The 26,684-nt window shown below is 41.7% G+C and overlaps 1 protein-coding gene across 1 annotated transcript in view; it reads right to left on the bottom strand.

Moving 5' to 3' along the window:
* Positions 1–24,436, bottom strand: part of GLIS3 (GLIS family zinc finger 3) — a 662,455-nt gene extending 638,019 nt beyond the window's left edge. The window contains exon 1 of the mRNA XM_029201554.1: positions 24,386–24,436. The gene's annotated coding sequence lies outside the window, so the exon portion shown is untranslated. The remainder of the gene's footprint in view (positions 1–24,385) is intronic.
* Positions 24,437–26,684: the final 2,248 nt, after the last annotated feature.

Here is a 26,684-nt window from a genome sequence, read left to right as displayed (position 1 = left end):
TGAAGGAAAACATGGGGAGAAGAATATTTGAGCAGAGAAACAGTGTGAAGTTCAGAAACGAGAGATCATGTGGTCGGTTCAAGGAACAATAAGAAAGAAATATAGTATGGCTGGAGCAGGATAGGGGAGGCTGGAGTGGGGTGGGGAGGAGAGAGAATGGGCAATGGGATGAGAAAAGACCCAGATGGAAGCAGGATTCCAGTTATGAAGAACCTTAGAAGCCACATAAGGGGTTTGAAGAAAAGGAGTATCATTGAAGATTTTAAGCATGGGAGGGACATGATCACGTTTGCGTTATAGAAAAGATGGCTCTTCTGTGTGGCTATAGATCCAAGAGAGGGCATGAGAAAAATGATAGAGTTGAGTTAGAAGGCAGTTAAAATAATATGGACGAGAGATGATGGTGGCCTGAATTAGGACAATAGCAGGAAGGATAGAGACGCAAAGGGTAGAGCTATTTAGGAGGTAAACCTCAGTAGGGCTTGATTGATGAAATGTGAGTGTGACAGAGATGAGGACATCAGGGTGTTGTCCTCCATTTTTGACTTAAGCAGTGGTGTAGATATTAGTACCACATATTTGAGTATGTTATCAAAAATATTCCTGCAAATTATCTAATTAATATGTGAATACCACTTTATTTGCTAGTACTTATGGCCGAATTTGCCCTTGTTATGGTTACAGGAAGTCTCCTCAGTCATTTACTACAGGTGAACATGCTTACTTGTATAACTGGATCATTATAGAGTATACACAGAATTATTGTCACAGCATGATGTCATAAATGAAAACCATTAGGAGAAACACTGAAGATTCTAGTAATTTCAATAAAATTATGCTTCTAACTGCAAACAGTCATTTTCTTGGTGAGTTATTAAACATGAGTTAAAACAAGAGAGGAAGAAATAATAAGCCACAAACTATAGATGTGAAAAAGGGAACTGGTCATAAAGATGGTCAAAGAAAAATAATATTGGCCACAGGGAAAGCAAACCTGGAAGCCTACATAAGAGCATTGTTATTGGCTAGTTCTGATTTCAGGCATGACTACTGGAATTTCCTCAATCCCCAAGTGCCTATAAATGATTCTCAGTATCTTTTTTACAGTACATGCAAAAACAGGAGTAATTTCTTGAAAACCCCATGTATTTTAAATCTGAAGGACTAGGTTGCATATAAGTTAAATATTTATTTTTTCATTTATTAAGAGGAAGCTAGAACAAGAGAGAAACAGTTCCTTTTTCTCCTTAGCATAGAGACAGGAAGGAAAGGTAATCTTATTTTTTTAGTTACAGTTGTAGGCCAAAATATAATGGAATTGTCACTCTGACAAAATTGTCTAAGTCTCTACTAGCACCCCTGTCCTCAGTGACTTTCTGAGAATATCTTGCTTATCCTGCCATCTATACAGCCCAGTATCTAGCTAGCCTAAAGGTTAGGTGGTGCTTTTCTAAGAAGCACGCCTATTTAGGCCTAGCAAGATGGAATGCTTATACTGCTATGACAGCTTGATAATGTGAAAATGAGTTGTGAGCTGTAGACAGTGTGGCTTTTGGGTTGTGTTGGGAGCCTACAGATGGGTTCTTTTATAATCAAAGTTTTTTTAAGGGGGAAAAAACCTACCCTAGACTGGCACCTAAGTTCAGACCCTGCAGCGGACAATTCTAGAGCCTCAAAAGGAGCCAAATCAGTAATTCTGAATAAGAGAGGATCCTCGCACCCATAAATGCAACCTAAGAGCCAAATGGCCTAGTTATTTACGTAAAGGATACAATCCGTATCAGTCTGTATGTTTGTATCTGTCTAGTCCCCCACTAGACTTGGGGACATGAATTCAGGTTTTATTCACTTTTAAATCCTCAGAACCTGGCATGGAATTTGGTATTTAGTAGGTGGCAACATTTATTTATAATACTTACATTCTGGTAACTACAGAATAACACAAATGTGGTAGGAACTGGCTGGCTATTCACCAAACCCTTTTTCCTTTCCTCCTGGGCCCACAACTAGTTTACATTTCCAAGGCTCCCTGGGAGGTAAGTCTAGCCATACGACTGAATTTGACCAGTAAATAGGGCAAAAATGGATATGTCACTTGCAGGCGCAGCCCATAAAAACTTAACATATGATCCCCCGCCATCTTTCTTCTCCCATTTGCCTCTGGATGTTAGTACCCCGAGCGACCTTGAGCCAGTGTCAAAGATGGCAGAGCCTGTGTCAGCTTGGATCCCTGAATGAGCCTCTTTTGCCACCCCCTTGCTGCCAATTAGACTTAACATGAGTAAGAAATAAAGTTCTCTTTTGTTAAGCCACTGATATTTAGGGTCTGTTTGTTTCAGTCCCTGGTACTATCCTAACTAATACAGTCCATTAAATAGATGATGCTTTTTTTTTTTTTTTTTTTTGTCGTACGCGGGCCTTTCACTGTTGTGGTCTCTCGCATTGCGGAGCACAGGCTCCGGATGCGCAGGCTCAGCGGCCACGGCTCACGGGCCTAGCCGCTCTGCTGCATGTGGGATCTTCCCGGACCGGGGCACGAACCCACGTCCCCTGCATCGGCAGGCGGACTCTCAACCACTGCGTCACCAGGGAAGCCCAATGATGCTTTATTGACATTACTGAAGGAAAGGTATCATAATGCTAAGGGTGCTATTTAGAGTCAGTCCTGGGCTTGAGTTCTGCATTTGACACCCACCAACTCAGAGACGTTGGGTATACGTTTAGCACCCTGATCCCAAATCAGGGGTGTTGAGAAGATTAAGTGAGATCCCTCATGCTAGATGCTCTATGCTCAACTACCTAAACTCCTCTTCTGAAGCAGAATAATGCTCCCAAAGAAATAACCTGTAGGCAATTGGCTTTAAACACATCAGCCACAGCCACCCTAGCATAATGCCTAGTACATTGAATCACACCATTAGTGTGACTACATGACTGTGGGAAGTGCAGTCCTCTCTGATTGACTTCTTGGTCTCTTCCAGTTTCATGGTCTCACACTTAATCCCTTTTCTAATAAAAAAAAAAAAAGGAGTTTCCATCAGACCTGGGCTTGCCTTCTGACACCACACATTTTGAACTCTGATAATTTTTCAGCTATGTATTATCTCAAAGAGTATGCAAGTTCCAGTTTCCACCTCTCAAGAAACATACTTTTCAATATGTCCTGCTTGTGGACAAGTGTTAGATTGTCAAACTCTTCAGTGTGCTAACAAAGTTCTGTAAAGAGCTCGGATTTGACTCTGTTATTTAGGAAGGAACCCCAATAGCATCCTGAACAGTGCCACCCAGACCTAGCATGACTTTAAATGGGGGAGGGGACTCCATGTCCCTGAGTCTTATACCAAGTAGGGAATATTTTCCACTGTCCATTTTAACCATTACTTATAATGCCCCCAAAAGAACACAGTTTCATTTTTCAAATTATTAACTGAGACCCAATAAGATTTAATCCAAATGAAAACTTGGATTTTGCTAAATGAAGTTTTGACTATCCAAATATGGCTCAACTTTGCCAGATTATAGAATTCCACCCTGCCCAGTTTGTCATCATTTTCATTTATAGACCCCTAGTCAGATGTTTCTTATTTGTAGACATAGAAGCCTTTGCCAAGTCAGTGAAAGTCAGAACCATACTGTCCTTTAAGGGGAAACACTAAGGCTTCTGTACATTTCCTCTAAACTGATTGGAATGTGAAGTTGGCAAAAGCAAGGAGATTCCCAGCCACAGACACCATGTAAGAGAAACACAAAAGGGCAGAGTCCAAGATCAAAAGGCTTGAGTGCCCATAATGGCAAGCACCACAGTATAGCAGGGCTGGGCAGATTTTAGTTTAGATAATCTAGCAGTAGCAAGATTTCTGGTAAATGGAAGATGCAGCAAAACCTGTGTAGCCCAGAGATGTTTCCAAGCACTTTGGAGTTGTAGCTCTACCAGTTACCCCCTATGTGGTAATGGGAAAATTATTTAATCTCCTTGAACTTGGTTGAACCTTGGTTGTCTCATCAGTGAAATTAGGGTGGTAAAAATAATCATAGGATGGTTTTAATAGTCACATAAGATAATGCATATAAAACACTGATTGATGCCTTGTATCCTGCATGCTTCAGGATTACCTAGTCATTCCTGCTCACTCCCTAGACCTTCAAGAGTCTTTCCTGGTTATAATAAGTTTGCATTTTCCTCATCTATCCAGAAGGCCTCAGGGAATGTGATAGAAGGTCAAAACATATTGTTTAGGTCAATTTAGGCATCTCAGGATCTTCCCACCCTATGAACTCTCTCAGGCTGAATCCTGGTTGCTCATTCTCCATCAGTGGTTAAGTTTTCAGCCTAATCCTGATGGGACCTTCATTTTCTGAGTATACCAAGTCTTGGCAGGGTAAATACACCGGTAATCTCAACATTATATCTCTAAATGGTCCTTGCTATGTATCTGCCTTTTTGTTTGCCAGCAAGTAAACTTTCAAGGTTGTGCACAAGGTCATACTTGGCCTCAATCTTGCTGCCTTCTAAACAGATGCATGTTTAATCATCAGACACAGTGGAAGCATTTTGTCTAGGGCATCTGTTTGCAAATTGCACCTGAACATCACCATCAGTTGGACTTGTTTTCAGGCTAGTTCTCCCTACAGACAAATTAAATCAATAACTAAGATCGTATTCATCTGAAGAACCTGCACATTTTGTAATCTTTCTGCCTGAGAACAGGGTAAATATGACCTTACAGCAATGGATTTTAAACCATTTTGGTGTCATGAATTCTATTGAAATTCTTAATTAATGAAAACTTTGGATTATCTCCCTGGGGTGGGGGTGGAGGGACTGACAACAGCACAAATCACGTTCACAGAACATTTTTTAATGTTTTATTAACTTATCTCTCTTGTTATATTTATTTTTATAGGTTCGGTTTTATATCAAAAATTAATACATACTAAAGGGAAAAAAGTCAAACATTTCAGAAGGGTATAAAATGAAAATAAAATTTCCCTTTGCTACCATCTCTGCCTCAGCCCCACTCCTCAGAAGTAACTGCTATTAATGATTCCTTGTATATACTTCCATTTTAAATTACACATATATGTACATGTAGATATATGTGCATTTTATATATACAGGCAGGCCTGGCTTTGCACAGTAGTGCTGGACCGTGAAAATAACTGCAAACTGAAACCATGCAAAGTGATCTTAATGATCAATGGGGAAAATTATAACTGTTTCATTATCTTTACAATTTTTCATCAAAACATTAAAACTCTCTTACTGTTGGTTACAAATGTAGAGGAAAAAAATAGTAAACCTACTGTTTATTTAGAAACATTAGAAACACTGAGAATTAGAGTGCTGTATTTCTTTGTAAAAAATTTAGCAGGAATCCTTGCCGTCTTTTTGTCATATAACTTGATGATATGGAGAGAGTGTCTTTTCTATGCCTTGGCAAATTGTCATACTCCTTTTTGAATCTGGATCAATTTCCAACATTTTATGCCTTCAATGTCAGGAAATAATTCCAAGAGTTCCTTTCATGTGAAATTTTTTGCTGGTGTCACTTCCTCTGAGGCACCTTCATCTCTTTTCTCACAACAATTTTAATTGCTCCTGGTAAGTGGGTCTTCACTGAGTTTCTCCTGATGCGTATCTTAAGTCTCTCAAGTGGCAGCAGCGTCAATGTTTCCACGGTCATCTATTGCTTCTACACCTCCATTTCGTGCAATTCAAAATTTACCTTCTAGTGTTATCACTATTCTTTTCTTCGCTGCACCTAATTCTTCTAAAATGTCACGTGGGTTTATTACTGGGAGACAAAGGGACAAACTACTTGTTTTGCCATCTGTGAACTGATAACAAATGTTCAGTGACTTATTGCCAGCAGACATTGAAGGAAGTCTTAGTGAGTAGTTACAGATCATGGTGTGCATGTATTATTTATGTAATGATTTGTGGATTGAAGAGGTAGCAACAAAGTTTGTACTTTATCCAATGACTCACAGTTAATATACCTTGGTAACTAAAACTGAAATCATGTTGTTGTGGGACTGGTGTTATTTAACTCACCCATGGTAACAAAATTTGTTTATATCAGAACAATGCAAAGTGAATATATATATATTCTCTGTGTGTATATATGTATGTAAGTACATGTATATACTTTGAAGAAAAATAGAGATCATATCATGCATCCCTTGGCTTCACTTTTTTCTACTTAATATAACTTGGCACTCATTCCATGTGCTCACATACCATCATATGGATGTGCCAGTGCTTATTTAACCATCCTCCTATTGATGGACATATAGATTGTTCTCACTTTTTTGTGATGGCAACCATTATTGTAATGAACATCCCTGTTCATGCACCTTTGAGCCTTTATATAGCTACAGGATAAATTCCTAGCAGTGAAATTGCTAGATCTAAAGGAATATGTGTTTTAAATATTGATAAGTATTGTCCTCAGAAAGGTTACATCATGTTACACTCTCACCTACAGAATGTGAGAATTCCTATTTCACCAACCAGATATCATCAAGCTTTCTTTGCCTGTCTGATAATATGCCCAGGACACTTTTCATGTGATTTCAGAGTGAGTTTTATGAGCCTCTTTCATTTCTCCAAACCATGTTGGGTTTTGTTTCTGTTTTTTAAGTATTTTATAATGTGGATTGGTTAGAATCTGCTAGGATGGGTGTAGGTTTGGGAAACCATTGGTATTTTTAATGAAACAACTCATTTTGTACAAGCTTTTCTACACATTGCAAAGCATTTAGCATTCTTGGCTTATGCCCACTAAATGCCTATAACACCTCCAGGCTTTATGAAAGCCACATATTTCCAAAGCCCTCTTAGGATTGGACCACCTGGCTGAGAACCACTGGGTGGACGTTTCAGTCTTCTTACCAAGACTTAACAGTCACTCATGAGCCATCCTGAACAAATGGACTGGGTATAGTCAGATGTCCTTTGAATAAGCCACCCTGAACCTTAAACTATGCTAGAGAATACTGAAGCAGTTTTTTAAGTCCCACAAATGTTTATTGTAGGAAAGAAACTTAGCTTTAACTATTGAGGTCACTGTACTCAGGTGGGAGAGACAAACATGTAGACTATAACCTTACGCAAATCACAATGCTGCCCAAATGAGAAGGTTAAAAAGAGGATGTTACAGGATTTACTCTAGTAAAACTTTCTGAACTAATAATTAGAAAGGACTATATAAGAATTTTGAAAAGGCTAAAATACAAATACAAAATGGTATTATAAAAACATATTGGCTGGGGCTTCCCTGGTGGCGCAGTGGTTGAGAGTCCGCCTGCCGATGCAGGGGACACGGGTTCATGCCCCGGTCCGGGAAGATCCCACATGCTGTGGAGCGGCTAGGCCCGTGAGCCATGGCCACTGAGCCTGTGCATCCGGAGCCTGTGCTCTGCAACGGGAGAGACCACAACAGTGAGAGGCCCGTGTACTGAAAAAAAAAAAAAAAAATTGGCAAAAGATGCTGATTCAGGCCTTGAAGAGAGAATGGCCTTCATGGGTAGTATTTGAGTTGGATCTTTAAGGATGAATGAGTAGGATTTCAAATGGTGGAGATTAGGAGGAAGGCATTGTATGTAGGAGGAGAAGTATGAGCCAGGGCAAGAGGTGGAAACATTGCGGACTTCTTCAGGGAACACGTTGCCGCTCTGTGTGGTGGAATGAAAGGTAGAGTATGGTGCACAGTCAACTCAAGACAAAGCTAGAAAGGGAGATGGAGACCCAACTGATGAAGTCCAGGAGTATTGCTTTCTGACCTCAAATATGGGAGTCTCTTTGTCACTTTCTCTCCCAAAAGTTCAATTTCCTGATTATATCAGGGAAAAAGACTCTATTTTGATGCTCATCTGGTTTGAACAGATGCTAATCTCTTTCAAACAGGAGAGTGGGCTGAGGGCCATGTACAGGGATCTGAACAGAAGTCATCAAGAGTAGTTGGTGGAGATTTTAGAGCAGTGGTTCTAAAGTGCACTGTTCTCAGTGCAGTCACCCGGGGAGCTTTTAAAATACCTGGAGCAGGGCCCAGGCACGTGTGGTTATTTTGAAAAATCACTCCCAGGTGATTCTAATGGGCAGTGGTTTTCCAGGATGGAAAACCACAGATTTGAGGAATCATCAAACAGGAGACCACTGACCCCACATGGAGAGGAAGAAGCAGTTTTGGGATCATGAATCCACAAGTCCACTGCCACATTTGCAGATAGACCAGGTATTTTATGGAGTTGAAGAAGTTCACTTTCTTCCATTGCTTAATCCATATTCCATTATCTTGACCATGTTATCTGAGAAAGCACATACCCCACAAACTTAAAGAAAGATAATTTGATGATTATATAGCTGGACAAGCATCTCTAGCCCCAAACCATTACTCGTAGGGTGTTGGGGTTTTTTATTAATCTTTTTTTTTTTTTGGCCGCATCGGGTCTTAGTTGCGATACACGGGATCTTTAATTGTGGAGCGTGGGCTTCCCTCTAGCTGTGGCATGCAGGTTTTCTCTCTCTTGTGGTGCATGGGCTCCAGAGCTCGGGGGCTCTGTAGTTTTGCAGCACGCAGGGTCTAGTTGAGGCGCGCAAGCTCAGTAGTTGTGGTGTGCGGGCTTAGTTGCCCCGTGGCATGTGGGATCTTAGTTCCCCAACCAGGGATCGAACCTGTGTTCCCTGCATTGGAAGGCAGATTCTTTGCCACTGGACCACCAGGGAAGTCCCTCATAGGGCTTTGTGATGCAAGGAAGTTATAGTTAGTCACTGCCTAGTATTACGTTGAGCAAGTCAATCGATTTGAGGGTAGGATGGGTGAGGGAACACGGAGCACATTTACTATTTGATCTGTGTGATAACATAGAAAAGATTCCACTGGGCAGTTACAATAAAACAGGTCCATGCATAAGGTCTAGTTTTTATAGCCACTTTTATTGCTGTCTATTTCCCAAGCTGTTTATCTTTCCCCTATTAAGAAATAGACCCTTCGTGTGGCATGGACATATATACACTACCAAATGTAAAATAGATAGCTAGTGGGAAGCAGCCACATAGCACAGGGAGATCAGCTTGGTGCTTTGTGACCACCTAGAGGGGTGGGATAGGGAGGGTGAGAGGGAGACACAAGAGGGAGGAGATATGGGGATATTTGTATATGTATAGCTGATTCACTTTGTTATACAGCAGAAACTAACAAACACACCATTGTAAAGCAATTATACTCCAATAAAGATGTTAAAAAAATAGACCTTCATTTTTGTAGCACTTTCATAAATGTTAATTTGTCCTTAACTGTCTTAGAAAGCATTCCAAACTTTTCCAAAAGTGTCTGCTACCAAGAGATGCATGTTGGCATCTGTGATGCTGATATACTAGGATTTGTTTTTGAAGCACTGAATAAAGAATTAGATTTCATCTCCACTAGCCCTGAGTTTTCATTAAGTCCTGTCAGTGAGAGCAGTAATCCACAGCGCTGATCTTTCCAGCTGGTATTCATGAGAGCCTGAAGTAATCTCTGTCAGATGATAGAGCCTGATTCCTAGTGAGCCTGCTGTCTCCATGGGCCTTCTCTTCTCATGAAGCAGGAAAAAGGTCCCTCCAAGATGACTCACCAAGGGTGGGGGGCAGGTGGTGGTGGCTAGTGTCAACTCACGGGTGCTGTCATGATAAAAGGGCCATGGCCTCAGAAGCTCTGAACTTGCTGACAGGAAATGAAGCCCAAGGCAGCCCAAGGGGAAAGCTGATTGTTCTGATAGAAGTCTGAAAGCACTGATGCATCATACCTGATAATTCACAGTGTAGGGGTTAACTCAGTCAAAGAGGCATTTTATCATTCAAGTATGTATTTTGTGTCAGCTATGGGTGAGTCACTCAGTGGGTTTCAGTAGTATACAAAGGACCTTACCCAAAATGCAATTGTTATTTGGAACATGTGGGGAAAGGGGTACTCTCATTTATTAAGGACTAGTTTATTAAGCGTAGTGCCCTGCCTGCAGGATCCATTAATTCAGCAAGCAAGCACCAAAAAGTGTCAGAGGCAAAGAAGAATGCCCTTCCCTCCTTTCCTTTTCTCCTTCTTTCTTTCCTTCCACAAATATGTAAGGAGTATCTACCACTGTGCCTTAGGGACTAGGGTTAAAATGGCGAAACAAATTTATCTGATACTTTTTAGTGCAGAAATTCTTAACTTGGGCTCCATGGACCCTTCCCCACCCACGCTTACCCCCCCCCAAATCTGTGGAAAGACTTCAGGGAATCCGTGAGCTTGAATGGGAAGAATTACATCTTTATTTTCACTAATCTCTAACTGAAATTTAGCATTTGATTTAATCATGCATGTAGGCAACAAAACACAGCAGTATTGAAAGTACCTATGCTTTTGTCACCAGTAGAAATCACAGACATTTTTATCTCACAGTTTTTGCAGACATCTCAAAAAATTGATTATGCTCATCACCACTTAAAAATTATGGTCGGTTTTGTTATTTAATGTGTCACTTAATGAAGAAGCATATGTAACTATATTGCAAATTTATATTTTAATATTTTGATGATTTTACTTCAATATTTGGTTTCCTTTATAATCCTATATATTTACTTTATGCATTTTAAAACAGTATTCTGAGAAGGGGTCCATAAGCTTCACCAGATACCAAAATGTATCTTGGCACAAAATGGTTATGAATCCTTGCCCTAGTAAGAGAGATGGGCCTTAGAGAAATAATCACACCAATATATAATTGAAAACAGTGCTAAGAGCTCTTTTAAAAAGTCTAGGTGTGAGAGATCCTTATAGTAGCAGACATGCCCCCCAACCCCCCAGTTTTCTAGTCCAGTGGGACCCACCTAGATTCTGCTTCCATCTCTCCTGTGCCAGGCCCTGTGTGGGCCCTGGGGATACAGCATCTGTGCCTACCAGTCTAGTGGAGGAAGTCAGAGCCAACCACACATAAGGAAATACATAACCGAGATGATTTCTGTTAGAGAGCAGAGCCCTGAAGAAAATGAACCAGGGTAATGAGATAAAGAGCAAATTCCAAGAGGTGCTATGGGACATCTAAGGGGACAGGGAAGGTCTCTTGGAGGACACAAGTCATGCTGAGACCTGGAGGAGGATATCTGGGGGAGGAATTTTACTGAAAGATAGGACAAAGGACCTGAGACAAACAAGTAAACTCTCAGTTCCCTTGAGTTAGGAGTAATTGTTTCCCTGCCATGCCCTGTTTTTTGGAGAAAGAAACAAATCACAGGAATCAGAAGAGGAAATTTGGGGCGGCCAAGGGTATGAGATGAACACAAGTGGTCAGAAACAGCAGTGGGGATGTATATCGAGGGCCCTCATATATGCCATGTCCAGATTCTCCACATGTGGAGTACCGAAGGCAGGGGGCGGCACCTTTTTACCTCTGAACAATCCTGAGCCTTCCTAGACCAATTCATAAGTCTGCCTTTCAGACAAAAAGTTGCTATAATCAGAGGTCCCACCTCATTCCTGGAGAGGATCCACAACTATGTTTCACCTGATATCATGGAGCCCACACCCCTGATTTTGAGAAGCCTGCAGCAGTGAAATAACCTATTATAGGGATTGGGGAACAGCAACTATTTGCCTCTAAAATGCATCTCACTTTTACCTTCCAAGGCCTGCCGGTGGGTACAAGAGTTCTATTCCACACATCTTCACATCTTTTCCCAGCTGGATCCAGGGAAAGCTACTCGTTTGCCCCTATTGCGTTGACCTTTAGGAGAATCACTCTTTCCTAATGAAGAAATGACATCAAAGCTCCTGTCTGTGAGCAGCCTCTACGACATCACTTACAGCTTATTAAAATCTACAAAAATCCTACCCAGTTGCTATGAAACAAGCTCATATAAAGGATTTATTTTTTAAAAACCAGTAATTTCAGGGGATATCACAAGGTCATTGAACATTCAGCCCTATGCCCTATAATAAATGTGGGCTAAATTACTGCACAAATGCTATAAAGGGCACATGGAACCATTTTTATTGAAAAGTGGACCAATTGCTCCTATCAGACTACCTTTCCAGATACTTCTAAACCTTCAGTTGCTTTATTCCTTTTCATAGCATCCCCCACACACATACTTAAAATGTCACAAGAAAATCAGTGAAAGTTTGACATCTCTTTTAAAGTGTTGCTAATCTCTTTGCTATACAGTCTATATCTCCACTTAAGTCTGTGGTCAGACAATAGACCTAACCCACTGTAAAATCATGCATACTTAAAGAAAAAATAAATTGCATCTTGAATAAAGACAATAAATGTTAGAAGTATTTCCTCAAATCAAGAGTTGAGGTAAAAGGACTTTTGGCAGAAAGTTCAGTTATAAGAATATCCCCAAATCCTTACATTTCCAGTGAAACATCAGTGTAAAATTTTTGCCTTCTACAGCAATATTTTAAAAGAAAAGAAGCCCAGGGTAGCAGAAAGAGCCTTGGACTTGAAATCAGTTGACGTAAGTTCCAGAACTAGCTCTGCACCTGGTTCTCTGGGTGAACTTGAGCAGGTTCTACACTGTACTGTTTTGTTTTGTGGTACACGGGCCTCTCACTGTTGTGGCCTTTCCTGTTGCGGAGCACAGGCTCCGGAAGCACAGGTTCAGCGGCCATAGCTCATGGGCCCAGCCGCTCCGCGGCATGTGGGATCTTCCCGGACCGGGGCACGAACCCGTGTCCCCTGCATCGGCAGGCGGACTCTCAACCACTGCGCCACCAGGGAAGCCCCACTGTACTGTTTTGTCTCTCTGGGCCTCTGTTTCCTAATGTGTAAAATTACTGGGTTAGAAGAGATTATTTCTAAGACCTCTTGCAGCTCTAAAACCCTGCCTTTCTAATTAGAATAGGCACATATGGCACTAGGCAATAGATTCCTAACAGGAACATAATCCTAGCAAATATCTTCAAACTTCCAATATGGTCCACTAAGGGATGCATGATCACTATGACAATCATATGGGATTTCTAGGCAGCTGGTGGATTTTTCTTTTTTTAATTAGACATTTACTGATTGAAAGAATACATCTGGCATTATATTTTTGATCCTTTCCATGCCACTTGACTTTAGCCTCTCTGGGGTGATTTACATCATTTGATGGGACCTCTCCTAGGAGTGGAGTCCCCCCAAGAGAAAAGGAAGAGAAAGAGAGGAGCATCGCTTCCCACATATATTCCAGGCAGCCTCACCCCGTGAGAGCTCCATTGTTCTCCATTACACTTTTTTCAAAGGATTTCCAGATCAAAGGAATTTGAGGAGTGCTCCATATGTTTTCCTCTCGTGAAGATTTACAGTGAATACTAACACGTTAAAGAGACTGAGAAATCCTGCAGTAAAAATTCCTGCCTAGCTTTAACTCAGAGTTTCCCAAACTCATTTGCCTGCAGCCCTCTTTTTCACAACACCTACTGTCTCAAGGAACCAGTGTTACATGGACACAGTTTGGGAAGGCTGGAGTGCAGATCAGGCTCCCAGAAAGAGCTCAATCAGGAGACATTCTCATTGGGATACCCACCTGCAGTGAGTTCAGTGGTGGCCTCCAAAGGATGTGTCTACCTGAACCTCAAAATGTGACCTTCTTTGGCATAAGGGCTTTTGCAGGTGAATTAAGTTTAGGATCCTGAGATTAATCATCCTGGCTTAGTGTGAGCCCTAAATCCAACGATGAATGTCCTTATAAGAGACAGAAAGCACACACAGAGACACAGGGGAGAAGGCCATGTGAAGACAGAGGCAGAGATTGGAGCTGGGCTGCCAGAGCCAAGGAAGCCAGAGCCACCAGAAGCTGGATGCAAGGTCCTCCTCTATAGTCTTGAGCGTGGGCATGGTCCTGTTGACAGCTTAATTTCAGAATTCTGGCCTCCAGGATGGTTAGAGAATAAATTTCTGTTGTTTCAACTCACCCAGTTTGTGGTAATTTGTTACCGCAGTCCTAGGAAACTACTACACCACCCTTACCTTCCTTTGACACCACCCACTAGTTGAGTTATTTGACACAAATTAATGCCTTTGATCATCATTTTCTTCATCTTCAAAGTGACGAAAGAACACCTACTCTGTACACCTCCAGGGTATTTTTGAGTCTTGAAAGGAAAAATGGACACAAAGTTGCCATTTAAAGAGGTCCTGGATATGAGTCTTACCCTCCATCTGGGTATCAGACCCAGCTACTAGGATTGGGACCTCAAGGAGAGACAGGACATTGAATCAGAGAACATTGCTGGTCAGACCTCCCAAATGTTCATGTGTTCATTGTTCCAGGCACTGTCATAGGCACTCGGGATACAGAAATGAACAAAACATACCAAATCCCTGCCCTTGTGGAACTCATATAGTCAGTAAAGGAGTTAGACAGTGAATGTATAAGTAACCCGCTTAACGTGTCAGAGTGTGACGGAAGGTGTCTTGGGTTCTGATGCAGCCTGTAGCCCTCACTTCCAGGTCACCGTTAATTTAGCACATGGTAGCACTTTGGCTACAAAGATGCATGGGATAACATGCTTGATAATAGCAATGTGGTAGAGAAATTAGCATCCCCCTCTGCCCCTGTACACACTTTCCACCTAGAGAAGATCCTGAAAATAAGTAATTTAGTGGTGCTGGAGACATTTATCTTTGACAACAAAATAAGCAGGTATCAAAGGCCAGGGTGACCCAGTAATTCCATTCCTTCGAATATACCCAAGAGATATGAAAACACAGGTCCATGCAGGATTGAAAAGAGGTATTCAAAGAAAAACTCATGCACAGATTCTCATAGCATTTTTCACAATAGCCAAAAGGGGAAAACAACCCAAGTATCCATCAATGGATGAATGGATAAACAAAAAGTGGTATAGCCACACAATGGAATATTATTTGGTCATGAAAAGGAATTGAAGTACTGATAACATTTTACAATGTGGATGAACCTCAAAAACATTAAGCTAAGTGGAAAAAGCCAAACACAAAAGGCCATATATTGTATTATTGTTTTATTCAATTTATTTGAAATTTCCAAAATAAATCCATAGAGACATAAAGCAGATGGTGGCTGCCAGGGCCTGGGAGGAAGGGGCACTTGGGGAGTGACGACTTAATCGGAACTACTTAATTGAGGCAAAGAAAATGTTTTGGAACTGGATAGAGGTGATGGTTGCACAACATTATGAATGTACTATATGCCATTAAATTGTACAATTTAAAATGGCTTCTGTGAATTTCCACACACACACACACACACACACACACACACACAGTCAGTGTGTTCCTTTTATGTTGCTCCCTGGTCTAGGGATTGGAGGCGCAGAAACATCCCAAAGCTCTCACTACAAGTATGGGATCCACTATTGCTCAAGTTCAAAGCCAGAACCCTGCCAATAGGGAAATAGGAGACATGTTCTTACTTAAAGGGCACTTAGTATGGGATTTGGCAGGCTCACAGATTGCAGTGGGAGGGCTGGGGCAGGGGTGCCATGAAGTGTCCATGACACAAAACAAAGATGGAGAGCCTGGCCAGAAATTGAGGAGCATCCTTGGAGGGTTGGGGACAGCCCCCTCGGGAAAGCCCAAGTCTTGAAGTACCTTTCCTTGTATGATACAAAGGAAAGTTCATGTTAGCCACCCCACCCTGGCCTTTGTCCTTTTTGCACTGTGAGTCCTTTCTGAGATTTTCCCTCCTGTTTCAATAAAGCATAAAAAAGAACGAAATTGAGTTATTTGTAATGAGGTGGATGGACCTAGAGTCTGTCATACAGAGTAAAGTAAGTCAGAAAGAGAAAAACAAATACCGTATGCTAACGCACATATATGGAATCTAAAAAAATGGTACTGAGGAACCTAGTGGCAGGGCAGGAATAAAGATGCAGATGTAGAGAACGGACTTGAGGACACAGTGGGGGAAGGCGAAGCTGGGATGAAGTGAGAGAGTAGCATTGACATATATATACTACCAAATGTAAAATAGATAGCCAGTGGGAAGCAGCCGCATAGCACAGGGAGATCAGCTTTGTGCTTTATGATGACCTAGAGGGGATAGGGAGGGTGGGAGGGAGGCTCAAGAGGGAGGGGATATGGGGATATATGTATACATATAGCTAATTCACTTTGTTGTACAGCAGAAACTAACACAACATTGTAAAGCAATTATATTCCAAGATGAAAAAAAAGAAATTCACATGAACGTTGCAACAAAGCATGTTAGGAGTAGGGTATGCATTAGCTTCCTATTGCTGCTGTAACAAATTACTACAAACTTAAGGACAAACAATATACGTTTATTATTTACAGTTCTGTAGGATAGAGGTCTGATATGGGTCTTGCTGGGCTAAAATGAAGGGTTTGGCAGGGCTGTGTTCCTTCTAAGTCTCTAGGGAAGAGTCCATTCCCTGCCTTTTCCAACTTCTAGAGGCTGCCTGCATTCCTTGGCTCATGGTCTTCCATCTTGCAAGCTATAGCAACCTCATCACTCCAACATCTGTTCCATCATCATATCTCCTTCTCTGACTCTCTGTCTCCCTCTCCCATATTTTAATGACCCTTTTGATTACATTGGGCCCACTTTGGTAATCCATGATTATCTCCCCATCTATCAGTCCTTAACTTAATCAGATCAGCAAAATTCCTTTTGCCACGTAAAGCAACACATTCACAGGTTCCGGGGATTAGGATAAGGACATCTTTGGGCCATTATTCTGCCTACTACAGAGTAGCTGGGGAATGAGACATCTGCTGTGCAGAATCCCTGATGACCACCAGCAGAGAGACCTACAACCTGGAGGGTACAAGAGAAGAAATAAGTGAGAGAGCCCAAACTTTTTTTTGTGTGTGTGGTACATGGGCCTCTCACTGTTGTGGCCTCTCCCGTTGTGGAGCACAGGCTCCAGATGCGCAGGCTCCAGATGCGCAGGCTCAGCGGCCATGGCTCATGGGCCCAGCCGCTCCGCGGCACGTGGGATCCTCCTGGACCGGGTCACGAACCCGTGTCCCCTGCATCGGCAGGCGGACTCTCAACCACTGCGCCACCAGGGAAGCCCCCAAACTTTTTGACTGCTCCCTAAATTAGCAAAAGCTACCCTAATAGAATAGAAAAGGAGGAACTCAACAAGATGTGATTATAAGAATAAAAACCAACATGGATGATGCATTTAATAGGTACTAGCCTCTCACCAAAAAAAATTGTATGTGGTATGTGCTATTATTAAGCCACATTTTATAAATGTCAGAGAGATTAGTAGAAATTACCTGAAATCTCACAGCTAGTAAGTACTGCACGTAGCATTGGAATCTAGTTCTATCTGATGTGAGAGCTGAGCCCTCAACCTAGTGTTGTATCAGAGCAGGCTACTTACTGAACACCCTCATACTAGAAGCTTAAGATGATAGAAGTTTATTTCTTGTTCATGTAACAGTCCAGTGTGCATATTTGGTGGGCAGCTTTCCTGGGGTGATTCTGGAGCCCAGGCTCCTTCCACCTGTGGCTCTGCCATCTGATAGGTCTCAGGATCCCTTGCTTCCAGAGGCAGGTAGGAAAATAGGAGATGAAGAAAGCATGCTTGTTTTTTAACCACCTCCTCCCAGAAGGGATGCATCTCCTCTGCTCACATTCCATTGGCAAAAGCTGGTCATATGGGCCCACCTCTATGGTACAGGCTAAGTCTAGCCCCTGGCTGGACAACCACTTCCCAGGAGCAACTCTATGCTTTGAATAGGAGGCATAAATGTGGTGAATAGCTGACCATCTCTGCCATGACAGTACTGATACCTGAATGAATGAGTGAGTGAATGAATGAGTGAGTGAATGGAGAAATCTTGCTTCTCACACTCCTGCTAACAAAAATAAAGGATGCTATCTATTTAAAGGTGCCTTTCATGGCAGGAGGAGAACTAACTAAATAACCTAAATAAATAGAGGAGTATCCAGGCTTGCTAAGGTCTCTCGAGTTATCAAAACAGCATCAAAACATTCCATCTTTTCTGAAGACACTGTAAGAGACATCTAATTGTCCATATATGTATGTATGGAATAGGGCCCCCAATATTTCACTGGACACTTGGACGCCCATATTGAAGACTACATTCCAACCATCTTCACCACCAGTTTCAGCCACTGTGTTCTGGACAATGGGATGTATATGGAATTGAAACTTCTGAGGAAGTGTCCTTAAAAGAGGGGGCTCCTTTCTTCCCCTCTTTCTCCTTCCTCCAGGCTGGAGGTTGAGGAGCCTACGTAGCTCCCTAGGTTTGAGGAAGGAATAAACTAGAGGGAGCCTGGTTTCCTGCTGATCATGGAGTTGCCAAACCAGTCCCAGATTGCCCAACTCTGGATTTGGTTTACATGAGAGAGATATCAATATCTATCATGTTTAAGCCACTGTTGTCTTCAGTTTTCTGTCACCTGCAGACAGTCCTAATCATGACTAATACACACAGGACTCTGTTTCTCTTTATCAAAGAGTATCATTATATAAAAACACAACACTAATGACCAAAGCGGCCTCCACCACAGCTATTTCTGCAAACCAAAGGATTTACCTGGAAACCTTGTTTTCACCACTGGCATTTCTGGCTTCCCACCCTCAGTCGCCTCAGCTGGTGTCACTGATGGCAGGGCCTGCTGGGCAAGCTTTGCAAACAGGAGGAAATGAAGGGTTTTCTCATAGGCCTGGCCCACAGGTTGCCAATTGCCAAGGCTGTTTTACTGTTGAGTGACTCTGGTGGGTTGGATTAAAAGTGCAATGGTAGGAATCCTTCCAGACAGCTGTCATCTGCCTGGAAATTATAGCTTCCTATTACCCTTGTAAACATCCAGGGGCAGAAGCTCAAAAGTGACCCAGTTCCTATTGACACTTTGAAAATGAGGTTTGCTTTACCTAATACCTTCCTGGTTAGGACTGCTAACCAAGATAACCTGCAATCCTGAGGCAGAGGCTGACACAAGGCAGGCCTCTACTGATTAATGGTGATGATATTTCTGTGGAAAGTTTTGCTTATCAGTGGGGAATTCAAACTCTCAGTTTTGACTTCTGCAGAATCTCAAAGTTTCAGGATACACAATAGGACATTGGTTCTAGTTCCTGACTCCGAGGAAGGCCCCAATGAGATCATTGCTGACTTTCTCTCCTTAGACCATCATAAGGTCTAAGGACCTTATGAATGCTTAGAGAAAGTGATGCATGTTATGGACCACCTCCCTAGACATAAAGCATATATGTTCATGCAACACAAAACTTTGCCCACAATTTCCTGAGGTGCCAGGCCCTCTGAAGCCTATTCGTGAGTCCAGAGCCCCCAGGCTAAGAAGTCTTTTTTTTTTTTTTAATTGGGGTATAGTTGATTTACAATGTTGTGTTAGTTTCTGCTGTACAGCAAAGTGAATCAGTTATACATATATCCACTCTTTTTAAGATTCTTTTCCCATATAGGCCATTACAGAGTATTGAGCAGAGTTCCCTATGCTCTACAGTAGGTCCTTATTAGTGATCTATTTTATATATAGTAGTGTGTATATGTCATGCCTTTGAACCTCAGAGCAGATTTTAAAACCTCTGAAGTCATCCAATTTTTTTTTTCTCCACTTCTGCTCTCAAATGAAAGTAGACCAAGTCAATTCTGGAAGCTTCAATTGTTCATGGGCTTTACGTTATTTATGACCAACACTGAAAAGAATGCTGCACACCCCTCCCCACTTCCTGCTCTGAAGTCCTTTATCTGAAGTTCAAGTCCCATCTACCTCTCCTTTCCTGCATTATCTCACACAAACAGCCCATACTTGGCCATGTTGGACTGTTTATTTGCTGTTTCCCAAACATGCCAAGGTGCCTTCTTGTGCCCTCTGCCTTTGCTCAACAACTTCCTACCCCTAGACCCTCTTCGTTCATCACTATATGTCAAAATGCCACTCATTCTTCAAGACCATGGAAGAATAAACTTCTCTATAAAGCTTTTCCCGAACACTTCCTTTGTGCTCTCAGCCTGAGCTTGAACATCTGTTAAGGTATGAACATCTTCTAACATGGATTATTTGGGCTGCCATACAGCAGAATATTTGAACTCTTGACATCTGAAATCAGAATGATCGGGTTTCAATCCCGACTCAGTGTCTTTCTTGCTATGTAACCTTGTATACATTTCTTAACCTATCTGTGCTTCAGTTCCCTCACTGACAAAGACAATAACAGCCTACTTCATAGTGTTAAGTGAGCTAATCCATGTAAAATTCTTAGCGCAGTGCCTGGCACACTGAAAGCATTTGATAAGGGCTAGTTATTTTTATTTTAATTGTATGCTTTTGTTCCCACCCCCTACCATTAGGCTATAAAGTAGTTGAGGGTAGACCCTGGGTCTTAGTCATCACTTTATACCTCATAGAACCTAGAAAGAAAAACAAACAAACAAACCTTTGCACATAGCAAATAACTAGTATATGATATTTGAATTTAAATGAATCATCCATAAACATGTAATCTAAGAACCAGAGATAGCACTGTTGTCATCTACATTTTATGAATAGATTAGATGCCAGGGAACAGTAAGATGGATGCTATATTGAGACTACAAATCATTCTGGGTCTTGAAAAAACATCCTGATTACATCTCTCTGTCCTAATCCCAGGATTTTTATTACACCATGAAGGATATGCCAAGAATTCCCATCTTCTCCAATTAAAATTTTTTCAATTCCTTTTCAATTATACAGACATCTTTTCAGCAACTCCTGGGTGCCATACACTGTGGTAAGGGATCAGAAATGTCCTCCTTGGGCTCCTGCAAACTAGCTGCTCTTTAGCATTGGAATTCAAGCTTAGGACCCAGGTCATATACAAATTTTCATATTCTATAAGCTTGAAGCCCAATGCCAGATGGCAACCACTCTGCAAGATTTTCCTCTCTTGTGACAAAAGATGTATACTTATGTCAAATGGCAGAATACCGGGCTTCCCTGGTGGCACAGTGGTTGAGTGTCCGCCTGCCGATGCAGGGGACACGGGTTCGTGCCCCGGTCCAGAAAGATCCCACATGCCGCGGAGCGGCTGGGCCCGTGAGCCATGGCCGCTGAGCCTGCGCGTCCAGAGCCTGTGCTCCGCAACGGGAGAGGCCACAGCACTGAGAGGCCCGCATACCGCAAAAAGAAAAAAAAAGGCAGAATACCGTGTCATACATCATTATAAAATAATTCTAAAAATATAAAATTACCTGGACCACTTGTGACCACCCAGCCCACTGAGCTGACCCAAATAGGCCCCTTGCCACATAACCACATAGAAATACTAGATACAATGTGACAAAAAATACCTTCCATGTAACCAAGTTTGATTTTTAAAAAAAGGAATTTTCAAGTGCCAAGAATAGCATGAAATCAAGTCAGAGGAACAAATATGAGCTGATATCAGGAGGAGGCCACAGGAGTTTCAGGTGGAGTTACGGACACCCTGGGGCAAGGGAGCTAGACTTCTAACACCTAGAGAAAAAAAAAAAAAAAGTGAGTTCAGGCCCAAAGGAGGGAAAGAATAGAACTGAACTCCCTGCATAAACACATTATCTGCCTGGGGTTTTGAGAGGGGTAAAAATAATTACCTGTGAAAATCAAAACTCTGAGCCCACATCACACAGGTTTGAGGCCTTAATTTATAAAACATTCATAATGTGGAACCTCTAGCTGATGATTTAACATAGCCTAGAGTCATTCATCCCCCCAGGAATCCAGCTAAAGCCAAGGCAAGGTATTTCTGTAGAGACACTTTCAAAGTTCATCTCCTTGGGGTTGTTGCAAAGGCACTTTGAACTGAATGTGGAATCGTCCCTGCTTACCAAACCTGGTCATCTGCCAAAGCACCCTACTCATGAATGACACCACTTCCCATTAAGGCACACAAGTCTGGGAGTTGTCCTTGATACCCTGCACCAACCATCACAAAGGCTCAGTGATTTTTACCCTCTAAATATCTATCAGATCTGTCCATTTTTCTCCATTTCCAATGCCCCATCCTAGTCCAAGCCACTAATCATCTCTTGCTAGCCTCCTATCTGGTTTACCCTGCATCCCCTTTATCAGGTGGAATCATATGAAATTGCCATCTTATAGGACAAATAGTCTACATGTGGCAACTTCATAGGATTCAACCTGATATTCCTTCCATCTGATTTCCACCCTACAAATAGAGTTACCTTTTCATAAAGCAAATTTGATCATGTCGTACCTGCCCCCTGCTTATACTGTCCACGGCTTTCCTGCTGCTCTTAAGATAAAGATTAAGCTCCTAAGCATGGCCTACAATGCCATTTGATCCCTACCTCCCCCAAGTTGTCTGTTTCCCACTCTTCCTCTTTCCCTCTAAACCTGACCCACTGGATCTCTTCTAGTGCCTCATCCCTTCCATGTTCCTCCCCGACAGAGCTTTTATACATGCTGTTCCCACTGCCTAGAATATTCTTCTAAACCCTCTTCAATTGTACAACTCCTTATCCTTTAGATCTCGGAGCCTTTTCTGACTTCCCTGGCCTCATCAAGGGCCCCATCATATGTTCTCTTAATGACAAGTTCATCTCCTTCATAGAGTTGCCCCAATTACAATTTTACATTTATCTGTATGATTATTTGATTTATGTCTGCCTCCCCCATTAAAGCTGTAAGTTTCATAAAGATAGTGACTGAGTCTGTTCTCACTGACTGTTGAATCCCCAGCCCAGTGCCAGAGTAGGTGCTCAACATGTAGGTGCTCAACATGCTTTTGAGTAAATGAAACATTAAAAACCATGGAATAGAGGAGTGAAGAGACTGGATGCAGGGTTACCAAGGTGGAGACTGAGGCAATGGTCTTGTAGAAGAAGGTGAGCGACTGAAACCAAGGCCATTTTTTTCATGCATTACCTTGGCTAATCTGAAAAACATTCCATCTTTTGCTTCAGGCATTTTATAAACAAGGAGACTAGAGATATCAAATGACTTGCCCAGAGTCACAAAACGGTAGATCTAAGATGCCTATCAAGGTTATCTGACTCCAAATCCAGCCGTCTTTCTATTTAAAACAATTGAGATAAGCAGAGGAGACAGCAAGGAACCCTGGAGTGAGAACCAGGAACTCCAGTGCCGACAGGAGCTGGGCAGGTAATGTAAAGGCTGAGGCAGGTCAGAACCAAGATAAGACAGAGTGTTGGGAACCACATCCAGCTGGAACGTGCACATAATTCTAGCTCTAAACTATTATTGGTACACAGAAATGCAGGCCCAGTATTTTTAGGCTGTCCTAATTTTTAAGAGAAGTTCAAACCTTGACTTTTGTGTGCAGTCATTCTGATTTTAAAACACTATGCAGACCAAAGAGAGCATGTCTGCAGGAGGAATGTGGACTATGGATACCAATTTGCAATACCCAGTCTAGATGCATGGGAGAGTAGCAGGAAAGATGCACTATTGTCAGTACACACTTATGCTTGTACCTTGCATGGAAAATATTTGGGTAGGGCCCTCATAAATAATCTTAGCAATAGTTATCCAACTTGAACTTTGATGGTTCTGCAAAACTGAAAAGTTAGGATCAGTTAATCTATAACTAGCTTTATTGTTCCAAGATCACTATGTTCTGTTAAAGCAAAGAAACAACCACCACAGGAGGATAAACATCTTCCTCCCATGATCCTAAGGAAGGCAATGGGCAAGGAACTCAAATGGCCACTGCTGGAGAATGTGTAGATTACTGACTAGGCTACTCTCCTTCCAAAAAAAATATAGTCCAAAGATAAGCTGATAATGGCCCTTAACTTAATTCAAATTCCCAATAGGAATTGCAGTCACTTTCAGTATGCCAGAGATCATGGGAAAGTTCATCTTTATCTCATTCCGGGTTCCTTTCCTAGCATTTTTCATTGAAGGAATAAAAAGATGTAACAAACTGCTCTTCCAAGAGAGAAGCTATGATCAAATAAGTATCTGCTTTTTAGTTTCAGTTCCTCTAACTCTGGAGGGACCTGGCATGTAGAAGAGCTTCACAGATTTTCTCAATTTGACCTTCCCCACTCAAACACCAGCTAAGTACATGCCTCAGAAATTGTTGGGATCTTTTTTCCTATGGTGTTTATTTACTTAGTTAAATCACTAGCAACTCAGTTGCCATGGCGTTTGTGGAAGTTATTTTGTGAAGCATATCCTAATTTGAAGTCCTAGAATTTTTCTTATATTCATTTGTAATTTTTAAAAGGCATCAGAAGTCAAAAGAAGAAATCAGCAACAAACTTCACATATTCCTGGATCATGGAAAGAGGAATCATTTGATTGCTGTCCTGGAGAGATAGCATATTTACATCACTTTAGTGAGGCTAGGCTAACTACTAGATCAAGTAACCCAGAACTTTTAACATACTAACAGAATAAAAATTTGTTTCTTACTTCCATCGCAGTTCAATGTGGGTTGGCGAGGCAGGGGAATGAAGAGTTCTGCTCCACGTGGTTAATTGGGGACTCAGGATCCTTCCATCCCATCTCTTAGTCCAGGGGTTGGCAAACTTTTTCTGTAAAGAGCCATTTAGAAAACATTTTAGCCTTTGTGTGTCATATGGTCTCTGTCACAACTATTCAGCTCTGCCACTGCAGCACAAAAGGAGCCAGAGACAATATGTAAATTGAGGACTTCCCTGGTGGTGTAGTAGTTAAGAATCCGCCTGCCAATGCAGGGAACATGGGTTCGAGCCCTGGTCCGGGAAGATCCCACATGCCGCGGAGCAACTAAGCCCGTGCGCCACAACTACTGAGCCTGTGCTCTAGGGCCCATGAGCCACAACCACTGAGCCCATGAACCACAACTACTGAAGCCCGTGTGCCACAACTACTGAAGCCCACATGCCTAGAGCCCGTGCTCTGCAACGAGAAGCCACTGCAATGAGAAGCCCGTGTACCGCAATGAAGAGTAGCCCCCACCTCTGCAACTAGAGAAAGCCCACGTGCAGCAACGAAGACCCAATGCAGCCAAAAATAAATAAATAAATTTATATAAAATAAATGTAAATAGATAAGTACGGCTGTGTTCCAATAAAACTTTATTTACAAAAACAGGCAGTGGGCTGTAGTTTGTTGACCCCTGCTCTAGGACCTTGTCCCTCTCTGCATTCAGACAGTAGATAAAGAGTGAGCACCATGGAAGAGGCACATGTAAAATTAATGCCTATCCCCATATAACTGTCCTGAGGATTATATTAAACAATGTTTGTAAAGTGCTTAGTGCAAAGGTCAGTATGTAGGATTTGCTCAATAAATGGCACCATCATCTTTTGTTTTTAATACAGGAATAAAGTACCTTTGGTATTTATAGGAGGAAGTGGTCATACTTAATTGAGGGAGATTAGGAAAGGTTACAGTTGATTCTCAAAAGTAGGATAGCATTTTAACAAAGAGAAGTGGGGAACAGCTTGAGCCAATGTGTAGCAGCTGGAAGCATTGTAGGTTTAGTAAGCACATGTAGTTGAGTTTGGTTGTAACACAGGGTTATTTGGAGGAATCAAGGGACATAAGTCTGGAAAGATAAAAAGGTTTTGAACACCAGGTTTAAAGTTTAGATATATAGTGGCAATAGAGAGCCATTGTAAGTTGTTGAGAAGTGTACACACAAATCTTGGGTGCCAAAAATCTGTTTGTAAATTTGTTGTTTGAAACACAGACTGTTTTCTAACACACTATAAGCGATGGGAGTTAGAGGCCCAGATTGGTCTACAGAAGCTTGTTGCTCAGGTGTTTATAATTTTTAAGTATCTGCACAGAAGAATTGTTTTACTCAACCAACATATACAGAAAGTTATTCAGCTATAGAGCTATATAAATGTTGCTCTGATTCTCATTGTCTTAATCTAAAATAAGCTTTCCTAGGAAAAGTTCCTCAGTTAACATGTACAGAGATTTATAGCCAACTATTGAAATTCCTGGAAGGGTATGCCATGATAAAATATAGACTCAAGTTTTTTGCCAACTCATTTGGATACTGAGAAGTAATTTGCATAGAGGTGGAACCACGAAGTCAGAAGCTTACTTAGCTGGGCCTTCATTTCTAGATCCCTAAAAAGAACTACTTACCCCTAATTGACACAAACCTGTTGGGCTTGTTTTTCAGAACCCATCTGTGTTGAAAGCATTGATTTCAGCTGCCTTCTGTGCAGGACTCCCTGCTTCCACCTGCTGCTGGAGAAATCTGTTCTGACATTCATGTAAGGTCTACCTAGACTGCAACTGAATGGAAGCCTCAAAATTGGGAGCACCCAGTGCCAGTGCCTCATTCTGACATTTAATGTTAATAGTCATTTATTCACTCATTTATTCCACAAATATTTATGAGTATCTGCTGTGTGCCAGATACTGCACTGGTGCCAGAGGTAGTAGAGATAGCCCGTGAGAGTCACACTGCAAACAAGTGTTTATACTACAGTATTATAATTTATTTTGTGGGGGTATGTCCAGGTCAAAGTGGTACATAGGAAAAGAGGCATCTAAAATTGTCTATAGGATCAGAAAAAGCTTTTCTGAAAAGATAATATCTGAGCTGAGATGTTAAATAGAAGCTTTAGAGAGAATGGGAAGACAGCATCTCAAGTAGAGAAAGTATTTGATTACAGAGCATTGTGTATATTCAGTGAATATTTGCTAAGGGAATGGATGGATGGATGGATGGATGGATGGATGGATGGATGGATGGATGGATGGA

This window comes from Monodon monoceros, unplaced genomic scaffold, assembly GCF_005190385.1.
Source record: "Monodon monoceros isolate NGI ecotype Baffin Bay Population unplaced genomic scaffold, NGI_Narwhal_1 Super_Scaffold_5, whole genome shotgun sequence".
NCBI lineage: Eukaryota > Metazoa > Chordata > Mammalia > Artiodactyla > Monodontidae > Monodon > Monodon monoceros.
The sequence above is the reverse complement of the archived record's forward strand: the minus strand, read 5'-3'. Positions and strand labels throughout refer to the sequence as shown.